Source organism: Enhydra lutris, unplaced genomic scaffold (assembly GCF_002288905.1).
Source record: "Enhydra lutris kenyoni isolate GAN:26980312 unplaced genomic scaffold, ASM228890v2 scaffoldscaffold47, whole genome shotgun sequence".
In the NCBI taxonomy this organism is placed as follows: domain Eukaryota; kingdom Metazoa; phylum Chordata; class Mammalia; order Carnivora; family Mustelidae; genus Enhydra; species Enhydra lutris.
This window is the reverse complement of record NW_019154131.1, coordinates 1,049,190-1,073,297: the sequence shown is the minus strand read 5'-3', so window position 1 is coordinate 1,073,297 and position 24,108 is coordinate 1,049,190. Positions and strand designations below refer to the sequence as shown.

Below are 24,108 nucleotides of genomic sequence, written 5' to 3'. Positions count from 1 at the left end.
GTTTCCAAAAGACTAATTAAACCCTGAGGGTGGGCAAAGAAGAATTCATGTTGGGCCTTCCAGTTATAGATGTCAGAAAAGGAGAAAGGGATATAGGTTATGTAGGGGTGACCTCTCCCATCCGGTGGAGCGACTTCTTGGAGAGGCAGCATCAGCGCCAATGGAGCCTGTGGAGTAGGGGTTGGCAGAGGTGAATAGAGGGAAGGGGAAGGACCAGGGCGGTCCTTCTGCTCAGTGGTCCCATAGGTGGATCCCAACTGTCTATGAGGTGGACTGGTAAGGGTGTCTTGGGACTGGGAGTCAGGTTTAGGGGATGGATAAGGAGTGGGAGAACCTATGTCCTCTGCATCCGATGGAGGCAGGACGGTCTTCCCTGGTTCCCCATCATCTCTCTGTTCTGGTTTTGGTGATCTGACCTGCTTTAGAGGGAGAGAAATGGCTATGTTATTAGGGGGAAGGTGAGACTTGAGCCACGATGGTGGCTCTTCCACCAGGTATCACCAGGCCACGATGTACGGTATTTGGTCTCGATGGAAAATGAAGACCTTACTCTGGTAGAGTAGATTTGGGCCAAGACAAATATTCCTTCCAGCAGCTACCCTGTGGAGAAAGTGGGCCACTCCAGCTGGCAGAGTGTTTTCAGTTTTCCTGGGTAAACCTTGTCATCCGACTGGGTGGCTTTACCTTGAAAATCCTTGAAATGCTGAAGAATAAGACTCAGAGGTGTCACAGGTCCCTTACTCCCTGCTTTCCCATTGCTTCAAACACAACAAACGACACAACAGACAACAAAAAGACAGGACACAGACAACCGCAGACCCACGGTCCTTCCTCAAGCAGACATCAAGTCTAAAGGTGTGCAAGAAATAATCCCAACTCAAAAACGCAACCTGCCACTGGTGGGGATTATCTTGGGTCCCCTGACCGCCTAGGGGGACTCGAACCGCCTGGCAGTTCCCCTGACCGCCTAGGGGGACTCGAACCGCCTGGCAGTTCCCCTGACCGCCTAGGGGGACTTGAAACACCTGGCAGGTCTACCAGTGGAGGGATGGGGTGTCCCCGCATCCACTCCAGCTCTGGGGAGCAATGCTACGTCCAGTTTCCCCTGGTGGGCCATACCCTTGGAGCTCCGCAACCAGACAGACAGACAGGATCTCGAAGAATGGGGTTTCAAGATCTTACCTCCTGAGGCTTTTCCCAGAAATTCTGATGCTGGCTCTGTTCTCAACATTTGATCACGGACCAGCCCCCAGAATGTTGGGGCCGTTATCAAAGGGGCGAGGCTGACAAAAATTGAAAGTAAGGCAAAGCTTTATTTTTATGCCAGGCATCAGAAACCAGACTGACTGGTCAGGGCCACCTCCCAAGAGGGTGACCCCGTCCCGATCTCACAGGCTGGTTTTATAGGGCATAACCATAGACCCAAGGTACATGGCTTCTATTGTTAAGGCGTTTACTCCCAGAATCGATACCCAGAACAAATACCAGGAACTACTGGGGCATTTATTCCCGGAATGAAGTCTTTAGATGTAAACAACAATATGGTTACCCAGGTAATATGGAGTCGCTCTGGCTAAGCAGGCCCTAATAGTTAAACAGGTTTTAACATTAAATTGGCCCTAACATTGATCCAAGCATTGGTCATGGACCTGTACATGGAAGAGACAGGGGCGATTCAGGGGTGGCACCCTAGGGGAATACAGGTGGGGTGGCTGCTGTCCCTCAAGTCGATTCCAGGGTGGTCAAGGGGCCCTGGCAGTCCTGCTTCTTCCTGCATCTGTCATGCTCTGCATGGTTGCTGGGGACTGGAGGGACAGCAGGAGGAGTAGCATCCCCTGAAGCAGACAGGGGAAAAGACCAGAAGGCTGCTGTGCCCCCCAGTCCCAGGAGGGCCCATTCTCACCAGACAATGGACTGTTGTAGGCCCAGATCATTGCTTCCTGCTCCAAGTGTCAGTCATCAGCAAGGCCTGGTCAGCCAATTCTGGGTGTGTTGGCTGACTCAGAGAGTCCTCTTGTCTCTTCCTCGGGTTCCAGTGTCATCTTCTGGTGGGCTGCACAGAAGTCTTCTCTGTTTGGCTTGTGGAGGTCAGGTGCAAGAGAGCCATTCCTGCAGGCATGTTTCCTTGTGTTTTCATGCTGAGTCTTCCTCCAGGCCCAAATCGACACTGCAAGTGGGGCCCCAGGGCCCTCCTGGCTCCCTTTGTCTGAGCGCCTCTGGAGACTCTGGTGCCTCAGTGTCGTGAGCAGACTGTCCTGTGGTGCAGCTGTGGAGACAACAGGTGGAGTGGTATGAGATAATGAGTGGTCTGTGGCCTGGGACAGGTCTTACCAGAAGCCTGTGGGGTTTTGTGGGACGTGTCTTCTGAGGTCTTGAGATAAGAGGTTTCCTTTCAGGACCCATGTGTGACATGAAGAAAGGGAAGTTTCCCATGGGCCCACTGGGGCTAAATGAAGGCTACACTCCCAGGGTCACTCAGGCCCCTTCCTGGACCATCCGCCTCCATGACTGCTGGGTCCTCTCCTGCAGACTGTCCCTTCCCCAGCCTCTCTGAGAGCCCTCGACATGCCCTCCTCTGTGGGGGGAGCCTATGGCCACACAAGTATTGCAGGTGGTGTGGCAGAGATGGCATGTTCCTGACTCCCATGGGAAGGGAGTTTGCAAAGTTCCCATGCTGTGAGCAGGTGGTGGGCGAGGTGGGAACAGGCAGGGCGGCCTTTCCCTGGTGGGTCTTCCCTGTAGATTGAGGGATTGAGGAGAGTGTCTAGAATATCAAACTCACATAGCGAAATGGTGCCATGAGGGGACCTGCTACCTCCCACGAGGCATCTTGGAGGCTCAGGGGACTGGAGGTTTTGGTCAGGTCCTATGGGAGTGGCCAGAGTACTTGACTCAGCTGGAAACCGGGCCTACTTGGTGCCCTCAGGGATGCAGCGCTGGGAGGGGTGAGCTGTCCTGCTCATATAAGCCCAGGGGCCTGTCTTGTTTGCTCATTTCTCAGGTGCCTGAAGTCGGAGATGAGGCCACCCCACCACTGTCTCTTCCCGACGAGTGTTGTTTGGGAGGAAGCCATCTGCTGAATTTTGCAGGGTGGGAGGGCAAGGCTTGGGTTGTGCAGATGAGGGGCTCAATGGGGCATGGGACTCTTTTCCAGAAGAACACAGTGCATGGGCTACCTAGTCAGCCACTGCCCTCCCTCCAAGTTCAGCAGCTCCTGGACGATAGAGCCCAACCACCACAGGGAGTTGCACGGATCAGGTGGAGGTTCCCCGTGGGATGTTCTCAGGGCTTCCTACTGCCTACAGGGACTGTGGCCTTCCCTCCATTTCCTCTTTGTTGTCAGAGGCTAGGGCAGCACCCCGGGTGTTGTGTGGTTTCCCTACGTGACCACAACAAAGGGCAACAAGGGAGAGCATGTGTCCATGTTTGCCTGCCTCTTTTCCTGCCCAACTCACCCCATTCCCAAGTCCTTCTCTTCTTCTGCTTCCCTTGTTGTTTCTGTCAAGTCCACAGAAGGAAAGCTTCTTGAGAGCTGAGAGCAAGAGCAGAATAGGGCATAAGCACAGACTCCCAGGCAGCAGAGAACCAAGTGGGGACACCCAGGCCAATCCTCCCTTCCTGAGCTCCTCCAGCAGGGTGAGTTGTGCCCTGCCAAATCCCAGTCGTACTCCCTTCTCTGCTGTCCAGGGCTGCTTCCCAGACTCAGTGGTGAGGGGTCAGTGTGATGCTAAGAAAGGGGTGAGGAGGGCTGCTCAGGGATTTCATGCAGCAGTTCAGATGAAAAGCCTTAGTGCCTGCCTGAGACTAGGGCCTCCAGGGTGGGCGTCGTCAAAGCAGGGAAATGGGAATAGCTTGGAGGAGGGGCTTATGGATATATGAGAGAGGAAGCCCAAGGGATGGAGTTGGAAATGAATTACAGGCGCAGTGTGTCTCCTTCTGTTGAAATCGTCGTCTTCCATGGAATCCTCCTCCAGGTCAGAGAGCAGCGAGGATGCTAGGGTGGCCGTGAGAGAGGACAAAGGGGAGTCAGTGGAGCTGACAACCTCTGGCCTGCGGCTCTGGGGATGATGGGCTCTGCCCTCAGTGGGGTGGGTCCCCAGCTCTGAGTTCTCCCTGGCCTTGGTCGCTTGATCTCCGCAGAGTACAGATGGGTCTCTGGTTGCCCACCTGCTCTTCCCACCTCTAATTCTCTCCAAGACCCGGAAGCCCATCTGTGTGATCCTTTACCTCCTGGAGGCTGTCACTGTTTAAGACAGCCTTTGCAGGACTTTGCCTTCCTCCGTCCTTGTTCCTGTACCTCCCTCCTCCCCTTCCTCCTCCTCCTCCCCTAGAGATGCTCCATGTCCTTCCCCCTGCCAGGCTCCACCAGTCTTATTGTTGTCCAAGGTGGGGAAACCAAGGAAAGAGAGGAGATATCCTGGCTCCCACGGAATCAACCCCCTGTTCTCTCTGTGCTGGGAGCAGCTCTCATGGGTCTGGGATTGCTAGGGAACTGCAGGGAGAGATGGCCAACCACCTCCCCACAGCCCATGTCTGCCCAGTCACTGAGATGACCTTTCCAGGGACATGTTTCAGGCTCATACAATGCCCTCTATTTCCATAAGTATTACAGAGGTTGAATGGAGATGGGAGCACAAGAAATTCTCCCGGTGCCTTCAGCTGTTCAGGGCAGCCCTGGAAAATGTCCAACAGTATGGTCACTGAAACACAGGATTCCTGCCAGTGCTCCTGCTGAGGCTTGCAGGGAATGGACGGGGCAGGGGTGTGTGTAAGGCCCTGGAGAGGCCTGAAGAATGTTTGCAGTTTGGGCATGACTGGGGAGTGGGGGGCATGGCCAGAGCTGCGTGCTGGAGAGGTGGGTTTGTGAGAGGAGAAGTGACTCCCTGGCCCTGCTCCCAAGAAACTCTGTGCTATGCCTCAACAACAGCTGATGAGAGGTAGAGTGGACCTGAGACAGCAAGTGTGTGAAGCAGGTCCAGCAGCCACTTCACACAGGCCTGGAGGACCCTGGCCTGCAGCATGGCATCTCCAGGGCAGGTACATGGGGGCATCCTTCTCTTGTGAGCACATCCACAGGTCAGACTCGGTTGGGGTGTGAAGGCTGGCAGAAGCTAAGGGACATGGGAGCCTGTGTAGTGAACCCAGGGGAAGCTCGCTTTACCTTCTCCAGCTCTGGGAGTCCCCCTGAATGTACAGCAGCTTGAACAGAACCAGGAAAGTTTGGTAGTGGACGTTATCATGGAGAGAGTTTACCTGTATTCCACCTCCTGGCTCACACCAGAACTTAGTGTCCTCGTTCTCTTGCACAGGAGAGGATGGTTGGGTCCACCAAGTCATGACCATGACCAGGTCTGGGCCCATGCCAAGAAAGATCCAGAATCTCTTGTGCACCATTCCCAAGAGGCCACGAGCAGAGAGACCAAGCTTTGACATGTGGCAGTGGCAAAGGGAGGCCAGAGCAGGTTTGATTAGAAAGATCCTTAAAATAGCCACCCAAGGGCACCTGGGTGGCTCAGTGGGTTAAGCTGCTGCTTTTGGCTCAGGTCATGATCTCAGGGTCCTGAGATAGAGTCCTATATCGGACTCTCTGCTCAGCAGGAAGCCTGCATCCCTTCCTCTCTCTCTGCCTGCCTCTCTGCCTGCTTGTGATCTCTCTCTGTCAAATAAATAAATAAAATCTTTAAAAAAAAATAGCCACCCAAGGAGTAGAGTGGTGATGACAAACCCAGCCTACCCTAAAGGCCTGTGGACACAATGTCTGTTCTTTTCATTCAGAAACTATGAAATGAGCAAACCATGCCTTTTTCCAATGCATCCCTTTCCTTGGTGCATTGTTACCCACCTTCTTCATTTTCCAGAGCGGCAAGGGCAACCCCATGTTCCCAGGAGCCCTGTCCCACTGTTCCCTTCCTCTGTGCCTTTCCCTACCTGAAGAGACTTCGTCCTCATTGCTGGAGTCCTGGACGCTCTCTACATACAATCTATAGGAACCAAAATAGAAGCAATGCTGTTACGAAAGAGACTGCCGCACCCATTCATCCCGGTTCCGTTGAGATGTCTATGTACCATGCAGCATCTGCCTGACCCTTTTGCACTGGTGTCAGATGTTCATGGGGCTGGTGGAGCCAGAGCCCTTCGAGGAGACAGAAATTGGAGTTTCATCCTTTCTAATGAGACCAGGATGCTGCAGCAGCCACCTCAGTGTCAGTTCTGCATGCCCATGACTGCTGTCCCCTCCCAATGCAACCATCTAAAACTCTAGTTGTTATGGGACTCTTGATGTCTGGCTAGTGGGAGGGAGCAACTGGACGTTTTCTTTTCCTTGATGATTTTTGTATAGTCCATTGAGATAATAAATAACTGTGTAAAGTGAATTGTAGACAGACTCCTGGTTAGCTCAGCACTAGAGCCAGCCAGGAGCGAGAGACAAGCCCTGCTCTCCCACATATTTCTCGGGCATTAGTGGCTTGCCTGACAGGGCCCTCGATAGGTAAGACATTCCCAGGCTCATGCACACCGACTTGGCACTGTTGGAGGCCTTTGGACACTAAGAGATTAAGGTGAACCCCCAGTTCCTAGAACAAATGGTGAACAGATGCAGTGCAGCACTGACCAAAAGCACAATGTAATATTCTCAAAACAGAGAAACTGCTAGAATAGATATGGAACCTCAAAGGAACACAAGGAGCCAAAATGTTTCTGAGTATGAAGGAGTAGGTGGTGGGTCCCTAGAAGCTGATCTTCCAATACCTTGGATCACTCCCCTGAGCCAACAGGATGGTGCTGGCATAAAAATAGACAGGAGCATGTGGGAGCGAAATAGAAATGCACAAATAAATGTGCTCATATTGGAATCACAATGCTTGACAAGAGGACTGACTAGAAAAAGCATCCTCTTCTGAAACAGTGAACAGAATGAAAAGGCAGCCCACATATTCGAGACACCCCTTGCAATCCTTATTTCAGAAAAGGTGTGTTCACTGACAAAAAGGAAAAACAACAAACAAAAGAATGCAAAACAAAACCAAAAAAGAACGGGATTTCACCAAATGAAATAATCGAGAAAAAGACTTGAATAGACTGTGCTGCAAAGGGAATGAATGGCTGGCCAAACAGAAATATAAAAAGATGCACAACATAAGGCATCATGAGGGCAATGTAAATCCAAAGGACGCTGAGCTGTGGCATTGTCTGTTAGGGTAGTGAGGACCAAACCAGGAATTCAAGCCCAAAACCCATGTTGGAAGGATGCAGAAAATTTGAGACTTCTTTGCAGTTAGTGGAATGCAGAATGGTGCAACTGCCCTGGAAAAGCCTGTTGAGTGTCGTCAGAGAGCAATGAAAGGTACTCCCATGGATCTCACACATGCAAGTGAGGAAAAGAGATGTCGGAAAATCAGATTCTGTTCAAATACATGTTTCTCATGAGAGAAATTCTTGTTTGATGCAAAAGAACCCTGCAACCCTAATTTGGCTCTGTTTCCATTCCTAGGCACTGAACTCCCTTAACTTCTCTATTGGCACAAACCTACCAAATAAAACAAGCCCCTCTTGCATGGACAGATGGCCAGGGAAATGTGTGATGATTTTCCTGTCACACCTGTTGAGGTTTGAGGTTCTCTTTCGCCACTTTGCAATGCCCAGAGCACCCTTCATTCCTGCATGGAGGGGGCCCAGGTCCCCAGAGTAATGCTCAGTCCCTGAGGAAGACCTCATTTCCCCTATGATAGGACACCTTTTGTGCCCTCCTCAGAGAGCCCCAGCTAGCACCAGTGGTGGGTGTGTGATTTCCCATGGGAAGAAGTTTAAATCTTAGACACAGTATCTTCAGGGAAATGGTAGATCTCCACAGAGAAACACGGAGTGAATTGGCCCCATCTATTCCTGGCTACTGCTCCTTTGTCAGGATCCTCCCTGAATGTGCCTTTGCACGAGGCTGCCGCAGAAGCTGCTTGCAGAAGGAAGGAGTCTGTCCCAGCACTCAGTGCTTCCAAAGAGTTTGGGAAGATGCATCATGGGGCCTCTGATGCAGAGACATATGTGAGTGAAGTGGCAAGAGGGAGGTACTGTGACCATTCATGCCCGCAGCGTACCATGATGTGAGAGACCCATGGACACTGACTCAGTAACAGGGATTGGACAAGGCAAACTTGTCTTTGGGGCACAGTTTCCCCCTTCCTAGTTAGCGACGGGATTTTTTTTCTAGGGTAATTGATGTGTATTTGCAAGGAAAGAACACCTGTTGAAATTGTAGGTGTTGAAAAGTTTTCACATACATGGACGTTAATGACATGACGGTGATTGGAAACTTTCCTGAGAAAGTGGACACCATTAATCACCATGTTGAAGGGAACAGATAGGTATAAGAACATCCCATTCACACACCTGACACACACCAACCCTGAGAATCACAGCACATGGATTCCCATGTAAACACAGCTCCTGCCCAGCACCCAATCCTACAGCACCTAAGAATAGTATGGTAGCTTCTGGGGACAGGTTCATGAGGCCTTGGGTGGTGGTCTGGAACATGACTCTTAGTCCCATTGCAGCAGGATCTGGATTCTGGGTGGCTCTCAAGATGGAGCCTGCAGGGAACCCCCACCTTGCCCTTGTCCAGGTTGCTCGAAACCAATGCGTGACTCTAGAGTACAGCAGACTTACCACTCTCCCTTTCCAGCAGGGCCACCTGCGATTTCAGAAAAGAAAACATGATGAACATCAAGTCATGCCTCATCCTGCATGCACAGCTCTTTTGTTCTCTTGGTGATGGGCAGGGTCATGGGCACTGATATGGAATCTACTTAGAGGTTGCATGCCCTGGGTCCATTGGACAAAACAGGTTGTAAGGCGGTGTAAGTAGTACCCGGGAAAAAGCTCACTACCCTGTGGACTGTAACCGAACCTGCTGTTTCCTGCAGAGTCTTTGGAATCGGGTATCCATGGGTAACAGACTCTCCCTCAATGATCTGTCCACCAAGTACATTGTACGTGCTGAGGTGTTTGGATCTGATTTCGAGTATAAGAGAAACAAATGATGCTGTACCTCACATGAAGAAAGGCTAAATTACCACCTTGGTGAAAAATGGGGCCTCTCCCTCTGTGCTGTTCACATCAAGGCCATTGCAAAGGCTAGCCAGGGGATCTAGGTAGATACACACAGAGAGTGTCGGGACACCCACGGGGCTCTTCAGGAATTGCTCATGGAGCGTTTCTTGGTGTGCATGTGTTGACAAGTGTGTGGAGGTGGGGAGCTAATCAGTCTGGACTGAGCTGCAGTTGGCCCTTCCTGGATGGAGGAAGAAAGCTCCTGAAGAGGAGCAGGGACGTGAATAGAAACTCTGCCTCATACTGGAGCTACAGGTCATGGAGTAGCTGTGAAATGGTCCATCTCTAAGGCACACCTACTCCCTGCACTCAAAGCTGCACCACCTAAGGGCAGCGGAGTAGTTTCTGGGGACAGGGCCATGAGGCCACGGGTCTTTCCCCAGAAAATGCTTTTCTGTTACTATGACCTTTATTCTCAATCCTGCAGGACCTGTAATCAGAGTGGTTCTCATCATGAAAGCCTGCGAGGAAGCCCCACCTTTCCCCTTTTCCAGGTTGTTGCAAACAAGTAAGTGACTCTAGAGTATAGAATACTTACCGCCATCCCCTACCAGCAGGGTCACCCATGATTTCAGAAAAGAAAACAGAATAAGCATCAAATCATGCTTTGTCCTGTTTGTGTGGCTTTTTTGTTCCCTGGGGGATGGGAGAAAACCAGATGGGGAAGTGTGCTAGAGGCCCGTGAGCCCCAAAGTATGAAGAGAGCAAAATGAGTCCGGCACAAATGTGCCCAGTCTTCCTTCAGGTTCCACGTTCCGGTTCCCACTGAACAAAATAGGTGGCAAGGATGAATAGCTGCTATCCATACAAAAGCTCACTGCCCTACAGATGGTAGGTGATCCTGCTGTGATTGTCCCCGCCCCCCCCTACAATATCTTTGGGATTAGGTAGCATTTGGTAACAGATTCTCCCTCAAACTTCTCCCTACCCTGTCAGTTGTGCATGCTGAGATTTTTGTATATGACCTTGATTTAAAAAGCCAGAAGACTTTCGTGTTTCCCACAAATAAAGGCCAACATACCACCCTGGTGAAAAATTGGCGTCTTCCTCTGTTGTTCTTGTGGAACGTTCACCCGCCTGTCCATCCAGCAAAAATCTTCCTTTAGAATTCTCATCCATGTCTTTTCTGCCATCTTTCTAACAGGAAGACACCAATGATCCAAGTGTGTTTTCCTACCATCCCTTTTCATTGTCTGGGTAGCTGGCAACCTGCTTCTGGTCTCTTCTGCCCATGGAAGGTGGCAGTTTCCTCGTTCCTGGATCATCCAAGCTAGCTGAGTCTTCAGACTGCATCCCACTAAGAAGAAGATTTGAGGACTTCTTATCTAGATGGTACTTAGGGTCTCATTTCTCCGTAGATCTGATGGCTGACTTGTATTCTTGGAGGAAAATTTTTGACATTTTCAGTAGTACTGCAAGGAGAAACGCAAGGTAGAATTCATTGGAAAATGATAAAATTAAAATACTCAAGAGTCCAAACAGTGCATTTCTTCCTCAGATGCTGGGGTGTTTCCCCATCTGTTCTCACAGAGATTCTGGAGGAATGGCAAGACCCATGACTTGTGTTCTGGCACCTCTGCTCTTCACCTGGAAGAGAGCCTGCTGTCCCTTTGACTCTGAGCGCAGAGGGACTGGGTGGGTCTGCTGTTGTGCTGGGTGGATGATAGTCCCTGTTCAGGGAAGGAGGAGGATGCCGCTCCACACAGACCCTCTGGGGATGCCTAGGGCTTTCCCCGCAGAACCTCAGTGTGGTTGCAAGAGAGGGAGGTGGTTCTGGACCCCCTTTTCCCTGTCTCCCTCCACCTGTAGGTGTGAAGAAATACTGGCACTTTGCGGTCATCCTGAAGGCCTCCAAAAGCATTGGCCTGAGACCATCTAACGTGCCATGGAGGTGTTTGTGAGTGATACCGGTATGCTCCTCATGGCCCTGCCCTCTGCGAGTCCTGGCCTGCCTCTCTCAGGGGCCTAGTAGCATGCCTCTGTCAAAGAGTATGGTTCTGGGGCACCGCAGGAAGGGAAGACTGTGGGTTCAAGGTCACTGCTTGGAAAGAGTAGATCTGTAGAGTGCGGGGCAAACCCAATGGGCAGAGAGATGCTTCCAGTCTTGCACTCAGACATGAGAGATTATTTCACACCTGGAGGCATCCTCCTGCTTCCCAGGACCTGTTCCCAGAGAAAGGCACTTCCTTATCGGGAATCCAGGCATGTGCGGACCTTGGCCTCTGCCTAAAAGTTTGTGTTAAGTGGCCCACAGTGCCAGGTAGGGCCACAGCAACCCAGCATCCATGTCAGCCTGACCTGTTGGTCACAGCCCCTTCTCAGGTCTGAGAAAGCCACGTGGCTCATTGTTTATACCCCTTTGCGATAAGATGAAGCCCCTGAGTTTGTTGTCAGAACTTCCCCTTCTTTGGATGCTCCCAGAGGGATGTCCTGTCTCATTGAGTGCCATGTGGGCTCATCTATGACCCGAGGGCCCTGTCCCTTCTCCCCTCCTTTGCTGGGGCTCCTACTCAGGTCAGTTGGGGCAGTTAGAGGGTCATGTCTCTGATCAGCAAAGATGGGAATTCCCTCTGCAGGCAGAGTCCCAGGCTGGCAGATGTGGGCGTGGTCACTGGGCCAGCCCTCAGAAATGGGTCAGGTGACCTTTCAAAACCTGGGTAGGTTAAGGGTTCTAAACCTACCAACAGCACCCAGGCCATAACTTAGCCGGATTTTTCTGGAACCATCAGACAACCTTTGCAAAAAGTGAGGACGAGTGAAATGCACTGCCTGGTGGGTAAGTTGTTTAGGCGTCTTGGGCTTCTGTCCCCAGGGGTTATTCAGGCTGGTGGTGTGGGGGCTCAGCGGCAGGTTATTTGGGGCCAATGTGCCTTGCTTCAGAGGATCCCCCTGTGTTTGAGCAGGAAAGCGGGGGTTGCAGTCCAATCTGGCACCTGGGCCCACGTTGGTCACCACGGTGGTTGGGTTGAGCCGAGCACAGGGCCGGTCAGCTGGAGTCTAAGGCTCCTCAACTGCCTTTTGACGGCCTGCACCCAGGGCACAGGGCACCTGGGGCAGAGCCAGAATCACAGGGCCCAGGCAGATGCTATAGGAAAGGACTGGAGCCAGGGAGGGAGGCAGGCAGGCCCAGGCAGGCCCAGGCAGCCACGTCAGCCAGCCAGGTGGCCAGGGTGCTGAAGCTTGGCTCTATGCTCTGTGCTTTATTGGAGGGTTGGTGTTTATCAGGGTAAAAAGCACACAGTGTGAGGTCTGCCATAGCCACGACCCTGAGGTGGAAGGGTGTTGTGGAAGTGGAAGGTAGTTGTTGTTTTTTTTTTCTTTTTTATTTTGAGTTCCAGGGTCCATGAGAGGCATGTCTTAGCGAGGAAAGGCGAGAGGCCCCTTTCAGCCAAATAGAGATTTTGCAGGTGGCATAGCTTAGTTTCCACTCAATATGTAGTAATGCTTTTTGCCGGTCGAATCTCCCAAAATTCCATTTAAGAGTGTGATACTACTTTACTGTGTTACTCATCTCAAGGTATCCTTGTACACTTTTAAAAAATTGTGTACTCATCCTTTGAATCACATATAAGCCAAAAATTAAGAAAAATATTTAATGACTGCTAAGATGCTTTTGAATAGAGAGTTATGAAAGAAGAAAGGAAGCAAGACTAAGAGGGTCACTAACGTGAGTAGAAAAGACATCAAAGAGGTAGAGTGTAAGCACATCTCCTCCAGGAGTTCCCTATCATTGAAGTTACAGGTAGATGAATGAGAACACATGTCAAAAGTGAAAGACGATTCAAGGAGAAGTAAGCCTCCCTAGGACGGTCATGAAAAATGCAGTTGAAATAGGGTTTCTGCAGATCTTCTGTTTGGGTTCTGGGAGCAGAAGGGACTTTACTGAGATTCTTGTCACTAGTTGCAAATGGTGATTGACCTCCCGGCCACCTCCTTGCCCACATCCTCCTGCTTGGGTCAGGTCTGGACATCATGGAACTTCTGGCAGCCAAATTGCCAAGCATGTATTAGGTGAAGGTCTGCCAGCAGCAATGCTAAATCTTTCACAAATTGCGGGGCTCTATGGTTTTGGCCTCCTTGAGCCTGAACTCCCTGCTGAGATGGAGGGACATACTTTCCGTTATGGGTAACTCTGTGTCTCCACGAGTGTGGGTCCTGAGACCTCAACTAAATGCTCTCCTTGTTTTTACAGGTGGTGCTTCAAGGCTCAGGGGACGTGGCCTCATGGGCAGAATCCAAAGTGTCTGGTCTCTGTCTCTTCAGAGCAGATTCCAGTGCAACACGTACAGGCGTGTGGCCCCTTTCATCTCCCTGGTGGATGTGCATCACAGTGGTAAGTTGTCTTGGTTCTGAACATCCCGCCTGGGTTGAGGTTCAGGCCTTGACTTGGGTGTCTTCATTTGCTGGCTTCTGTCTTTTTTCCGGAGGGAAAGATATCCTCTTCTTATTGATAAAATTGGAGATGTACCCTTAACCAGAATATCTAGAGTTTGCTGCTTGGGGAAAATTACTTAGTGGCACATACGGAGAAGGTACTGCAAGTCCCCACCCCACACAAAACGTCTGCACTCCAGGTTGCCTCTGGTAGAAGAATCCTGAGTTATTGCAGGCTGACCTTATAAATGGACATTCTCTCTATGATCAACTTTTGCCCACACTTGTTTATTAGGCCATTCATCTAAAGCAAAGTATATCGGGCATCTATACAAATGGATGTTTGAGTGGACTTCTGTGCACGTTCTCTCTCTCTCTCTCTGTCTCTCTCTCTTTATCTCCTTTTTTTTGGTGGGGGAGTGGGAGTTGCAGAGGATGAGAGAGACCCTTAAGCAGGTTCCACATGCCTTGCATAGCATGACATGGGGCTCAATCCCATTACCCTGACAACATAACCTGAGCCAAAAACAAGAGTTGGTCCCTTAACTGAAAGAGCCATGCAGGCATTCCTGGGCATGATTTGTCTTCATTCAAGGGAGCATAAGAACCCCCTTCTGTCCTAAAACCTTCCGAATCAGGGAGTTTTTACACATCTGCAGTGGTCTTACACCATCTCAGGCCCAGAGATATGTAGCTGTTCTTGGTGGTGGAGAAAACCACTTGGCTCCCAAGTTTTCATATACGGGGAGGAAGCCCTCACTGCCCGATGTTGAACTGTAGAGGTTTTCCTGCCCTGGTACTGACAGTTCTTCCAGAAGAGCACCTTTGTAAAAGATGAAATTAATTTGCAAGCCTCTGGGTGGCACAGTTGGGTAAACATCTGCCCCCGGCTGAGGTCAGGATCCCTGGATCCTGGGGAATCAATCCCTGCATTGGGCACCCTTCTCAATGTGAAGCCCGCTTCCTCTCCCTCTTCCCCGCTGCCTGACCCTGACTGTTCTTGCTCCCTCTCTAGCTCTCTCGCTCTCAAATAAATAACTAGAAATATTTCTAAGCATGTAATTAATTTGCAAATCCTTTCCAATTTATGAGGACAGTATTAGTAGAATTAAGGACACATGAGAGGTAGATCACAAACCATGTGTTTGTTGAATCTTGTTGCCATTCATCCTTGTGATCTACATACATCGATAGATTAATGTTTTCATGAACTTACATCAATCACCTTGTTTTCTAAGATTCTGAATTAACCCTCCAATTGATGTTCTCATGGATCACAGGCAGTGTTACTTCCTGTGGTCAAACTTCCTACCAAGAGACAGTATCTGTGTCAGTTGTGAGAGCTAGTAAAGGAAGGTCCCCCGTTCTTATTTGGCACAGTGTGCACGGTTGTGAGACCCCGCCTGTTCGGTGATACTGGCCTTTATGCATGTACTGAGGGATGGGAGCAGATGGGCTTTATTTCTAGCTATTGGTTACTGGAATAGTGCATTCAACATCCCTCAGAACATGACCCAGTTGTATGTGTTTGCAGTGAAAAATTGTCAGTGTCTGAGTTTGTATCTCAATATCACCCTAAGAAATTCCTGGGGAGGTATTTGCCCAGTGATTTTCTGATGTGAGTGTCCAGGGAAGAATTTTCCCCCATTGTGTTGGGATCAGTGTTTCCTCAGTCTGAGGGTGTCGTTGTTCACTAAGGAAGAAGGCATATCTGAGCACATTCCTTTCCTCATGACACTGGGAGGATTTTCTTCTGTGGAAATCCTCCCATGTCCTTCGTGTGTTGGCTCCATGAGGAATGGGATTCCCACATGGATTTCATCGGCATTCAGCAGCAGCGATGATGCAGGGTGTCCCAGGAGGTCCCTGCACCTTCGCTCCTGTGTGAGGGATGATGCGCACTCTGAGATGGTAGCAGGAGCTCGGGTCTGAGCCCCAGTTGATGCTTCTCCCACCAAGATACAGCGCTAGTGGTTCTCCCCTTGTGAGTTCTCTGGTGTTGGGAAAGGGACCACTTCTGGCAGAAGGCTCTGCCTCAGTGATTGGAGACACAGGGTTTGTATTGTGTGATTTATGTGGTGGTGAGAAAGGTGGGCACTCTGAGTAAAGTCGGGGCCCTGGTGATGACAGACTCAGGTTTCTCTGTTCTGAGATATCTGGTGTCTCCAAATGTGAGAGCTGTATCTAACGGCTCTTCCACGTTGACCGCATTTGTTGAGGTTCCCACCGGTGTGGATCCTCAGATGCTGGCTGAGGGTGTGGCTGGACTAAATGCTTTCCTTTGAAGATGGCATTCAACCAGTTTCTGTCTATGGAAACGTGCCCATGGCCTCGAAGGGATGCATGTTGCTGCCAGCTCTTGTGCAGCAATCCCACCACATGGCTTCTATCCTGTGTGAAGTCATTGGTGTTAATAAGAGCAGAGCTCTCTGAATGAAGGGTCTCCCACCTTCGTTCCATCCCTAAGGTGCCTCTCAGGTGATTTTTCCGTGTACAGAGGTGAGCACTGCCGTGGAATTGTTTCCCGCATGCGTATCATGTGTACTTTCCTTGGAAGGGTGAGTTATCTCATGTCTCCTGAGGTTAGAGTCCCGACTAAAGGGTCTCCCACACTGGGGAGATGAGTGTGGTGCGATCCAGGATGAACGAGCTCTGATGTCACTTGCACCAGGGACACATGCCTAAAGGCCCTTCCACATTGTCTGTAAATACAAGGTTTCTCTTCCCTGTGTGTTAGCAAACATCGAGTGAGGTGAGGTTCATGTGAAATCTTCCTCCTGTGCCCCAGCATTGGCCATGTTCCTGGGCAGTGTGAACTGTCTGCTTATGGCCAGAACAGGAGGGGCTGTGGAAGGATTGCTCACTCATGTTCCTTCCTTCCTGACTCGTAGTAATTCCAGCCTCCTCTTTCAGGTATAGTCTCTGTGTAAATTCTGCATGTCGCTTTTGTTTGAGTGCAATATTACTTTTCTGAATTCAGATAGATCTTTCTACATGGTAACGGCTTGACTTGAGGCCCATTTCAGCCAAGACATGAAACTACTCAGATTTTTGGTGGGACAACCTGTATGCTCAGTGTCTTGGAAGACAGGAGATTTTGGTGAATGCTTAGCGTATCCCATGTCCTGCTGTAGTGTGGAAGATGAGGGCTCATTACAGTGAAGCTTACCATTGACTGGCAGAGAAGCAGACCTTTGAGATGCACCCACGTGGGTATCACTTCATCCTTTTTAATAGGGAATGTATTGCAGTGAGCACTTGGGTCTTATATGCAAACAATGAGTCATGGAACACTACATGAAAAACTACTGAAGTACTTTATGGTGACTAAGACAACAGAACAAAAGAAAGAAAGAGGGGGAGGGAGGGAGGAATACAAAGAACAAAAAGATAATGAAGGGAAGTAAGGAAGGAAGCAAGAGAGGGAGGGTTTGAAAAAAAGGAGAAGAGAAACTGGTAGAGAGGCATTAGGGGAAAGAAAAATTTTGAAAGTTGTGAGACAAACATCTGAGAGTTAAGATTTGAGCTTGATTACAAAGGAAAGACATGGAGTCATCTACTAAGGAGCAGAAACATGTTATAGGGTATTGGTGATTAGAACCTATTGACCAGATAAACATGTGAGAAAAAGAAAGGGAGGATGGGATGCTGGGGAGATTAAGATGGGCAAACTCCACAAAGGCGAGGACTGAAAGAGGTTCCACATGATAGTTTCAGTCCAAGAATCACAGAAGTGTCCTATGTTCAGATGATGCAGAATGTGCAGTGGGTTAGGTGGATGGAGACGGAAGAGTTGTCAGAAATGGGAACGTGTTGCAGGGTTGTTTCCACAGGAGCCTTATGTAGGCTGGACTGATGCAGGAGGACTGATGTAGGTAAGATGTTAGAGTTCGAGGCTGATGGTCAAAAAAGAAGTCTTGAGACACCTTTGCTGGCAAAAGATGATTTCATTAAAGCACAGGTACAGGACCCATGGGTAGAAAGGTTTGCTATGCTGGGGTCATGACGGGAGGCTGACTTTCTAGGATGGCAATGGGGGAGGTCAGGGAAAAGGGAGGTTTTGTAAGAACGTTGCAGTAGATCAGATGACACACAGGATACAGGAGGCTGGCTCTTGTCAAGTGAAGGTGGTTTTTCCTTCTAGAAAGACATTAATGGAAAGATAGTTGGGAACTTCCTGGAGGAATGTTACCTTCTTCATCTCACAGGTCCTTCTCAAGGGACTGCAGGTTTGGGAAGAAATTCCGTTTTATTTACATTTCCTTCAGCCTCAGCCTCCCTCAGTGTGATGGAGGGGAGGGAGATGTTAGGGCTTCAGGAAATGGAGTTACAGGTCTCTGGAAGTTAGCTAGCCTAATGACAAGCAACCCTCTTCCTTTGTAATCACTAGGACATTTGTAAACTGAGGGAGACTGAGGTCTTGCAGTGTTTTGATCTCTATTTGTGAAGAACCTGTTTTTTTCTTTCCTTAGCTTTAGAGCAGCCAGAGTGACTGAGGAATGTCACCCATATCACATGTTGTGGAGGGGTGGTGTGGCATGCCAGCTTCTGCTTTGTCCTCAGCTAGCCTTCTCTGCCCTTGTCATGTCCTCCTAAATAGGTTAGACCCTTCAGTCATTAAGGTTGTTGAAGGAGGAAGGTCTTATCTTCTGTATCTTCTTCCTGCTGAATTGGGGCATAATGATGTCCCTGCCTATGGGTCAGTACTGGTCATTTAGGGACTCTATGTGTGAGAGTTGTGAATTGCAGGGACCACTGAGAGCAGGGGAGAAATTCTGTTCGGATTTTCCTGAGTGGAAAGGACTATCTCTCATCTGGAAGTTACTGCAGTGAAGGATTCCTGGCACCACCCAGGGAATTTGTCAGGTCCTGAGCTCTTGTGTTTTGGGAGGTTTTTTATCACTCCTTTAATCTCATTACTAGATATCCATCGATTCAGGTTGTCAATTTCTTCCTGGTTCAATTCTGGGAGTTTATAGTTTTCCAGGAATGCATCCATTTCATCTAGGTTGCTTAACTTATTGGCATATAACTATGGATAATAATTTCTGATGATTGTTTCTATTTCCTTGGTGTTAGTTGTGATCTCTCCCTTTTCATTCATAATTTTATTAATTTGGGCTTTCTCTCTTTTCTTTTGGATTAGTTTGGCTGATGGTTTATTGATCTTATTGATTTTTTCAAAAAAAAACAGCTTCTAGTTTTATTGATGCATTCTACTGTATATCTAGTTTCTATCTCATTGATCTCTGCTCTAATCTTGATTATTTCCCTACTTGAGTGTGGAGTTGGATTAATTTGTTGTTGATAATCCAGTTCTTTAAGATGTAGAGACAGCTGGTGTATTCTGGATTTTTCCATTTTTTTGAGGGAGGCATGAATGGCTATGTATTTACCCCTCAGGACCACCTTTGCTGTATCCCATAGGTTTTGGACCAATGTGTTTCATTCTCATTGGTTTCCATGAATTGTTTAAGTTCTTCTTTGATTTCCTGCATGATGCAAACATTCTTAAGCAAGGTGGTCTTTAGTTTCCAGGTATTTGAGTTCCTTCCAAACTTTTCCTTGGGATTAAGCTCCAGTTTCAAAGCATTGTGATCTGAGAATATGCAGGGAATAATCTCTCTTTTGGTATCCATTGAGTCCTGATTTGTGACCCAGTATGTGGTCTATTCTGGAGAAAGTTCCATGTGCACTTGAGAAGAATGAGTATTCTGTTGTTTTAGTGTGGAATGTTCTGTATATATCTATGAGGTCCATCTGGTCCATTTTGTCATTCAATGCTCCTGTTTCCTTTTTGATTTTCTGCTTGGATGATGATCTATTACTGAGAGAGGCATGTTAAGATCTCTTATTAGTAATGTATCCATATCAATATGACTCTTTATCTTGATTAATAGTTTTCTTATGTAATTGGCTGCTCCCATATTGGGGGCATAGATATTTACAATTGTTAGATCTCCCCTGACCGCCTAGGGGGACTCGAACCGCCTGGCAGTTCCCCTGACCGCCTAGGGGGACTCGAACCGCCTGGCAGTTCCCCTGACCGCCTAGGGGGACTTGAAACACCTGGCAGGTCTACCAGTGGAGGGATGGGGTGTCCCCGCATCCACTCCAGCTCTGGGGAGCAATGCTACGTCCAGTTTCCCCTGGTGGGCCATACCCTTGGAGCTCCGCAACCAGACAGACAGACAGGATCTCGAAGAATGGGGTTTCAAGATCTTACCTCCTGAGGCTTTTCCCAGAAATTCTGATGCTGGCTCTGTTCTCAACATTTGATCACGGACCAGCCCCCAGAATGTTGGGGCCGTTATCAAAGGGGCGAGGCTGACAAAAATTGAAAGTAAGGCAAAGCTTTATTTTTATGCCAGGCATCAGAAACCAGACTGACTGGTCAGGGCCACCTCCCAAGAGGGTGACCCCGTCCCGATCTCACAGGCTGGTTTTATAGGGCATAACCATAGACCCAAGGTACATGGCTTCTATTGTTAAGGCGTTTACTCCCAGAATCGATACCCAGAACAAATACCAGGAACTACTGGGGCATTTATTCCCGGAATGAAGTCTTTAGATGTAAACAACAATATGGTTACCCAGGTAATATGGAGTCGCTCTGGCTAAGCAGGCCCTAATAGTTAAACAGGTTTTAACATTAAATTGGCCCTAACATTGATCCAAGCATTGGTCATGGACCTGTACATGGAAGAGACAGGGGCGATTCAGGGGTGGCACCCTAGGGGAATACAGGTGGGGTGGCTGCTGTCCCTCAAGTCGATTCCAGGGTGGTCAAGGGGCCCTGGCAGTCCTGCTTCTTCCTGCATCTGTCATGCTCTGCATGGTTGCTGGGGACTGGAGGGACAGCAGGAGGAGTAGCATCCCCTGAAGCAGACAGGGGAAAAGACCAGAAGGCTGCTGTGCCCCCCAGTCCCAGGAGGGCCCATTCTCACCAGACAATGGACTGTTGTAGGCCCAGATCATTGCTTCCTGCTCCAAGTGTCAGTCATCAGCAAGGCCTGGTCAGCCAATTCTGGGTGTGTTGGCTGACTCAGAGAGTCCTCTTGTCTCTTCCTCGGGTTCCAGTGTCATCTTCTGGTGGGCTGCACAGAAGTCTTCTCTGTTTGGCTTGTGGAGGTCAGGTGCAAGAGAGCCATTCCTGCAGGCATGTTTCCTTGTGTTTTCATGCTGAGTCTTCCTCCAGGCCCAAATCGACACTGCAAGTGGGGCCCCAGGGCCCTCCTGGCTCCCTTTGTCTGAGCGCCTCTGGAGACTCTGGTGCCTCAGTGTCGTGAGCAGACTGTCCTGTGGTGCAGCTGTGGAGACAACAGGTGGAGTGGTATGAGATAATGAGTGGTCTGTGGCCTGGGACAGGTCTTACCAGAAGCCTGTGGGGTTTTGTGGGACGTGTCTTCTGAGGTCTTGAGATAAGAGGTTTCCTTTCAGGACCCATGTGTGACATGAAGAAAGGGAAGTTTCCCATGGGCCCACTGGGGCTAAATGAAGGCTACACTCCCAGGGTCACTCAGGCCCCTTCCTGGACCATCCGCCTCCATGACTGCTGGGTCCTCTCCTGCAGACTGTCCCTTCCCCAGCCTCTCTGAGAGCCCTCGACATGCCCTCCTCTGTGGGGGGAGCCTATGGCCACACAAGTATTGCAGGTGGTGTGGCAGAGATGGCATGTTCCTGACTCCCATGGGAAGGGAGTTTGCAAAGTTCCCATGCTGTGAGCAGGTGGTGGGCGAGGTGGGAACAGGCAGGGCGGCCTTTCCCTGGTGGGTCTTCCCTGTAGATTGAGGGATTGAGGAGAGTGTCTAGAATATCAAACTCACATAGCGAAATGGTGCCATGAGGGGACCTGCTACCTCCCACGAGGCATCTTGGAGGCTCAGGGGACTGGAGGTTTTGGTCAGGTCCTATGGGAGTGGCCAGAGTACTTGACTCAGCTGGAAACCGGGCCTACTTGGTGCCCTCAGGGATGCAGCGCTGGGAGGGGTGAGCTGTCCTGCTCATATAAGCCCAGGGGCCTGTCTTGTTTGCTCATTTCTCAGGTGCCTGAAGTCGGAGATGAGGCCACCCCACCACTGTCTCTTCCCGACGAGTGTTGTTTGGGAGGAAGCCATCTGCTGAATTTTGCAGGGTGGGAGGGCAAGGCTTGGGTTGTGCAGATGAGGGGCTCAATGGGGCATGGGACTCTTTTCCAGAAGAACACAGTGCATGGGCTACCTAGTCAGCCACTGCCCTCCCTCCAAGTTCAGCAGCTCCTGGACGATAGAGCCCAACCACCACAGGGAGTTGCACGGATCAGGTGGAGGTTCCCCGTGGGATGTTCTCAGGGCTTCCTACTGCCTACAGGGACTGTGGCCTTCCCTCCATTTCCTCTTTGTTGTCAGAGGCTAGGGCAGCACCCCGGGTGTTGTGTGGTTTCCCTACGTGACCACAACAAAGGGCAACAAGGGAGAGCATGTGTCCATGTTTGCCTGCCTCTTTTCCTGCCCAACTCACCCCATTCCCAAGTCCTTCTCTTCTTCTGCTTCCCTTGTTGTTTCTGTCAAGTCCACAGAAGGAAAGCTTCTTGAGAGCTGAGAGCAAGAGCAGAATAGGGCATAAGCACAGACTCCCAGGCAGCAGAGAACCAAGTGGGGACACCCAGGCCAATCCTCCCTTCCTGAGCTCCTCCAGCAGGGTGAGTTGTGCCCTGCCAAATCCCAGTCGTACTCCCTTCTCTGCTGTCCAGGGCTGCTTCCCAGACTCAGTGGTGAGGGGTCAGTGTGATGCTAAGAAAGGGGTGAGGAGGGCTGCTCAGGGATTTCATGCAGCAGTTCAGATGAAAAGCCTTAGTGCCTGCCTGAGACTAGGGCCTCCAGGGTGGGCGTCGTCAAAGCAGGGAAATGGGAATAGCTTGGAGGAGGGGCTTATGGATATATGAGAGAGGAAGCCCAAGGGATGGAGTTGGAAATGAATTACAGGCGCAGTGTGTCTCCTTCTGTTGAAATCGTCGTCTTCCATGGAATCCTCCTCCAGGTCAGAGAGCAGCGAGGATGCTAGGGTGGCCGTGAGAGAGGACAAAGGGGAGTCAGTGGAGCTGACAACCTCTGGCCTGCGGCTCTGGGGATGATGGGCTCTGCCCTCAGTGGGGTGGGTCCCCAGCTCTGAGTTCTCCCTGGCCTTGGTCGCTTGATCTCCGCAGAGTACAGATGGGTCTCTGGTTGCCCACCTGCTCTTCCCACCTCTAATTCTCTCCAAGACCCGGAAGCCCATCTGTGTGATCCTTTACCTCCTGGAGGCTGTCACTGTTTAAGACAGCCTTTGCAGGACTTTGCCTTCCTCCGTCCTTGTTCCTGTACCTCCCTCCTCCCCTTCCTCCTCCTCCTCCCCTAGAGATGCTCCATGTCCTTCCCCCTGCCAGGCTCCACCAGTCTTATTGTTGTCCAAGGTGGGGAAACCAAGGAAAGAGAGGAGATATCCTGGCTCCCACGGAATCAACCCCCTGTTCTCTCTGTGCTGGGAGCAGCTCTCATGGGTCTGGGATTGCTAGGGAACTGCAGGGAGAGATGGCCAACCACCTCCCCACAGCCCATGTCTGCCCAGTCACTGAGATGACCTTTCCAGGGACATGTTTCAGGCTCATACAATGCCCTCTATTTCCATAAGTATTACAGAGGTTGAATGGAGATGGGAGCACAAGAAATTCTCCCGGTGCCTTCAGCTGTTCAGGGCAGCCCTGGAAAATGTCCAACAGTATGGTCACTGAAACACAGGATTCCTGCCAGTGCTCCTGCTGAGGCTTGCAGGGAATGGACGGGGCAGGGGTGTGTGTAAGGCCCTGGAGAGGCCTGAAGAATGTTTGCAGTTTGGGCATGACTGGGGAGTGGGGGGCATGGCCAGAGCTGCGTGCTGGAGAGGTGGGTTTGTGAGAGGAGAAGTGACTCCCTGGCCCTGCTCCCAAGAAACTCTGTGCTATGCCTCAACAACAGCTGATGAGAGGTAGAGTGGACCTGAGACAGCAAGTGTGTGAAGCAGGTCCAGCAGCCACTTCACACAGGCCTGGAGGACCCTGGCCTGCAGCATGGCATCTCCAGGGCAGGTACATGGGGGCATCCTTCTCTTGTGAGCACATCCACAGGTCAGACTCGGTTGGGGTGTGAAGGCTGGCAGAAGCTAAGGGACATGGGAGCCTGTGTAGTGAACCCAGGGGAAGCTCGCTTTACCTTCTCCAGCTCTGGGAGTCCCCCTGAATGTACAGCAGCTTGAACAGAACCAGGAAAGTTTGGTAGTGGACGTTATCATGGAGAGAGTTTACCTGTATTCCACCTCCTGGCTCACACCAGAACTTAGTGTCCTCGTTCTCTTGCACAGGAGAGGATGGTTGGGTCCACCAAGTCATGACCATGACCAGGTCTGGGCCCATGCCAAGAAAGATCCAGAATCTCTTGTGCACCATTCCCAAGAGGCCACGAGCAGAGAGACCAAGCTTTGACATGTGGCAGTGGCAAAGGGAGGCCAGAGCAGGTTTGATTAGAAAGATCCTTAAAATAGCCACCCAAGGGCACCTGGGTGGCTCAGTGGGTTAAGCTGCTGCTTTTGGCTCAGGTCATGATCTCAGGGTCCTGAGATAGAGTCCTATATCGG

At 50.3% G+C, this 24,108-nt stretch overlaps 2 long non-coding RNA genes across 6 annotated transcripts in view; both read right to left on the bottom strand.

Moving 5' to 3' along the window:
- Positions 1-1,585: 1,585 nt before the first annotated feature.
- LOC111156602 lies at positions 1,586-13,854 on the bottom strand. Of its 2 annotated transcripts, XR_002641230.1 has the most exons (5): positions 8,665-13,854; positions 5,929-5,981; positions 3,918-3,994; positions 3,456-3,532; positions 1,586-2,266 (listed from the first exon to the last, which is right to left on the bottom strand). It is a non-coding gene; the product is annotated as an uncharacterized LOC111156602 (long non-coding RNA). The 2 variants fall into 2 exon arrangements; XR_002641229.1 differs by having other exon boundaries at positions 5,929-13,854.
- Positions 13,855-20,111: 6,257 nt separating this feature from the next.
- LOC111156565 overlaps positions 20,112-24,108 on the bottom strand; it is a 59,150-nt gene continuing 55,153 nt past the window's right edge. For all 4 annotated transcript variants that reach the window (XR_002641219.1, XR_002641220.1, XR_002641218.1 and 1 more), the window contains 3 exons: positions 22,444-22,520; positions 21,982-22,058; positions 20,112-20,792 (listed from right to left, as the gene is read on the bottom strand). This is a non-coding gene — a long non-coding RNA (uncharacterized LOC111156565). The remainder of the gene's footprint in view (positions 20,793-21,981; positions 22,059-22,443; positions 22,521-24,108) is intronic.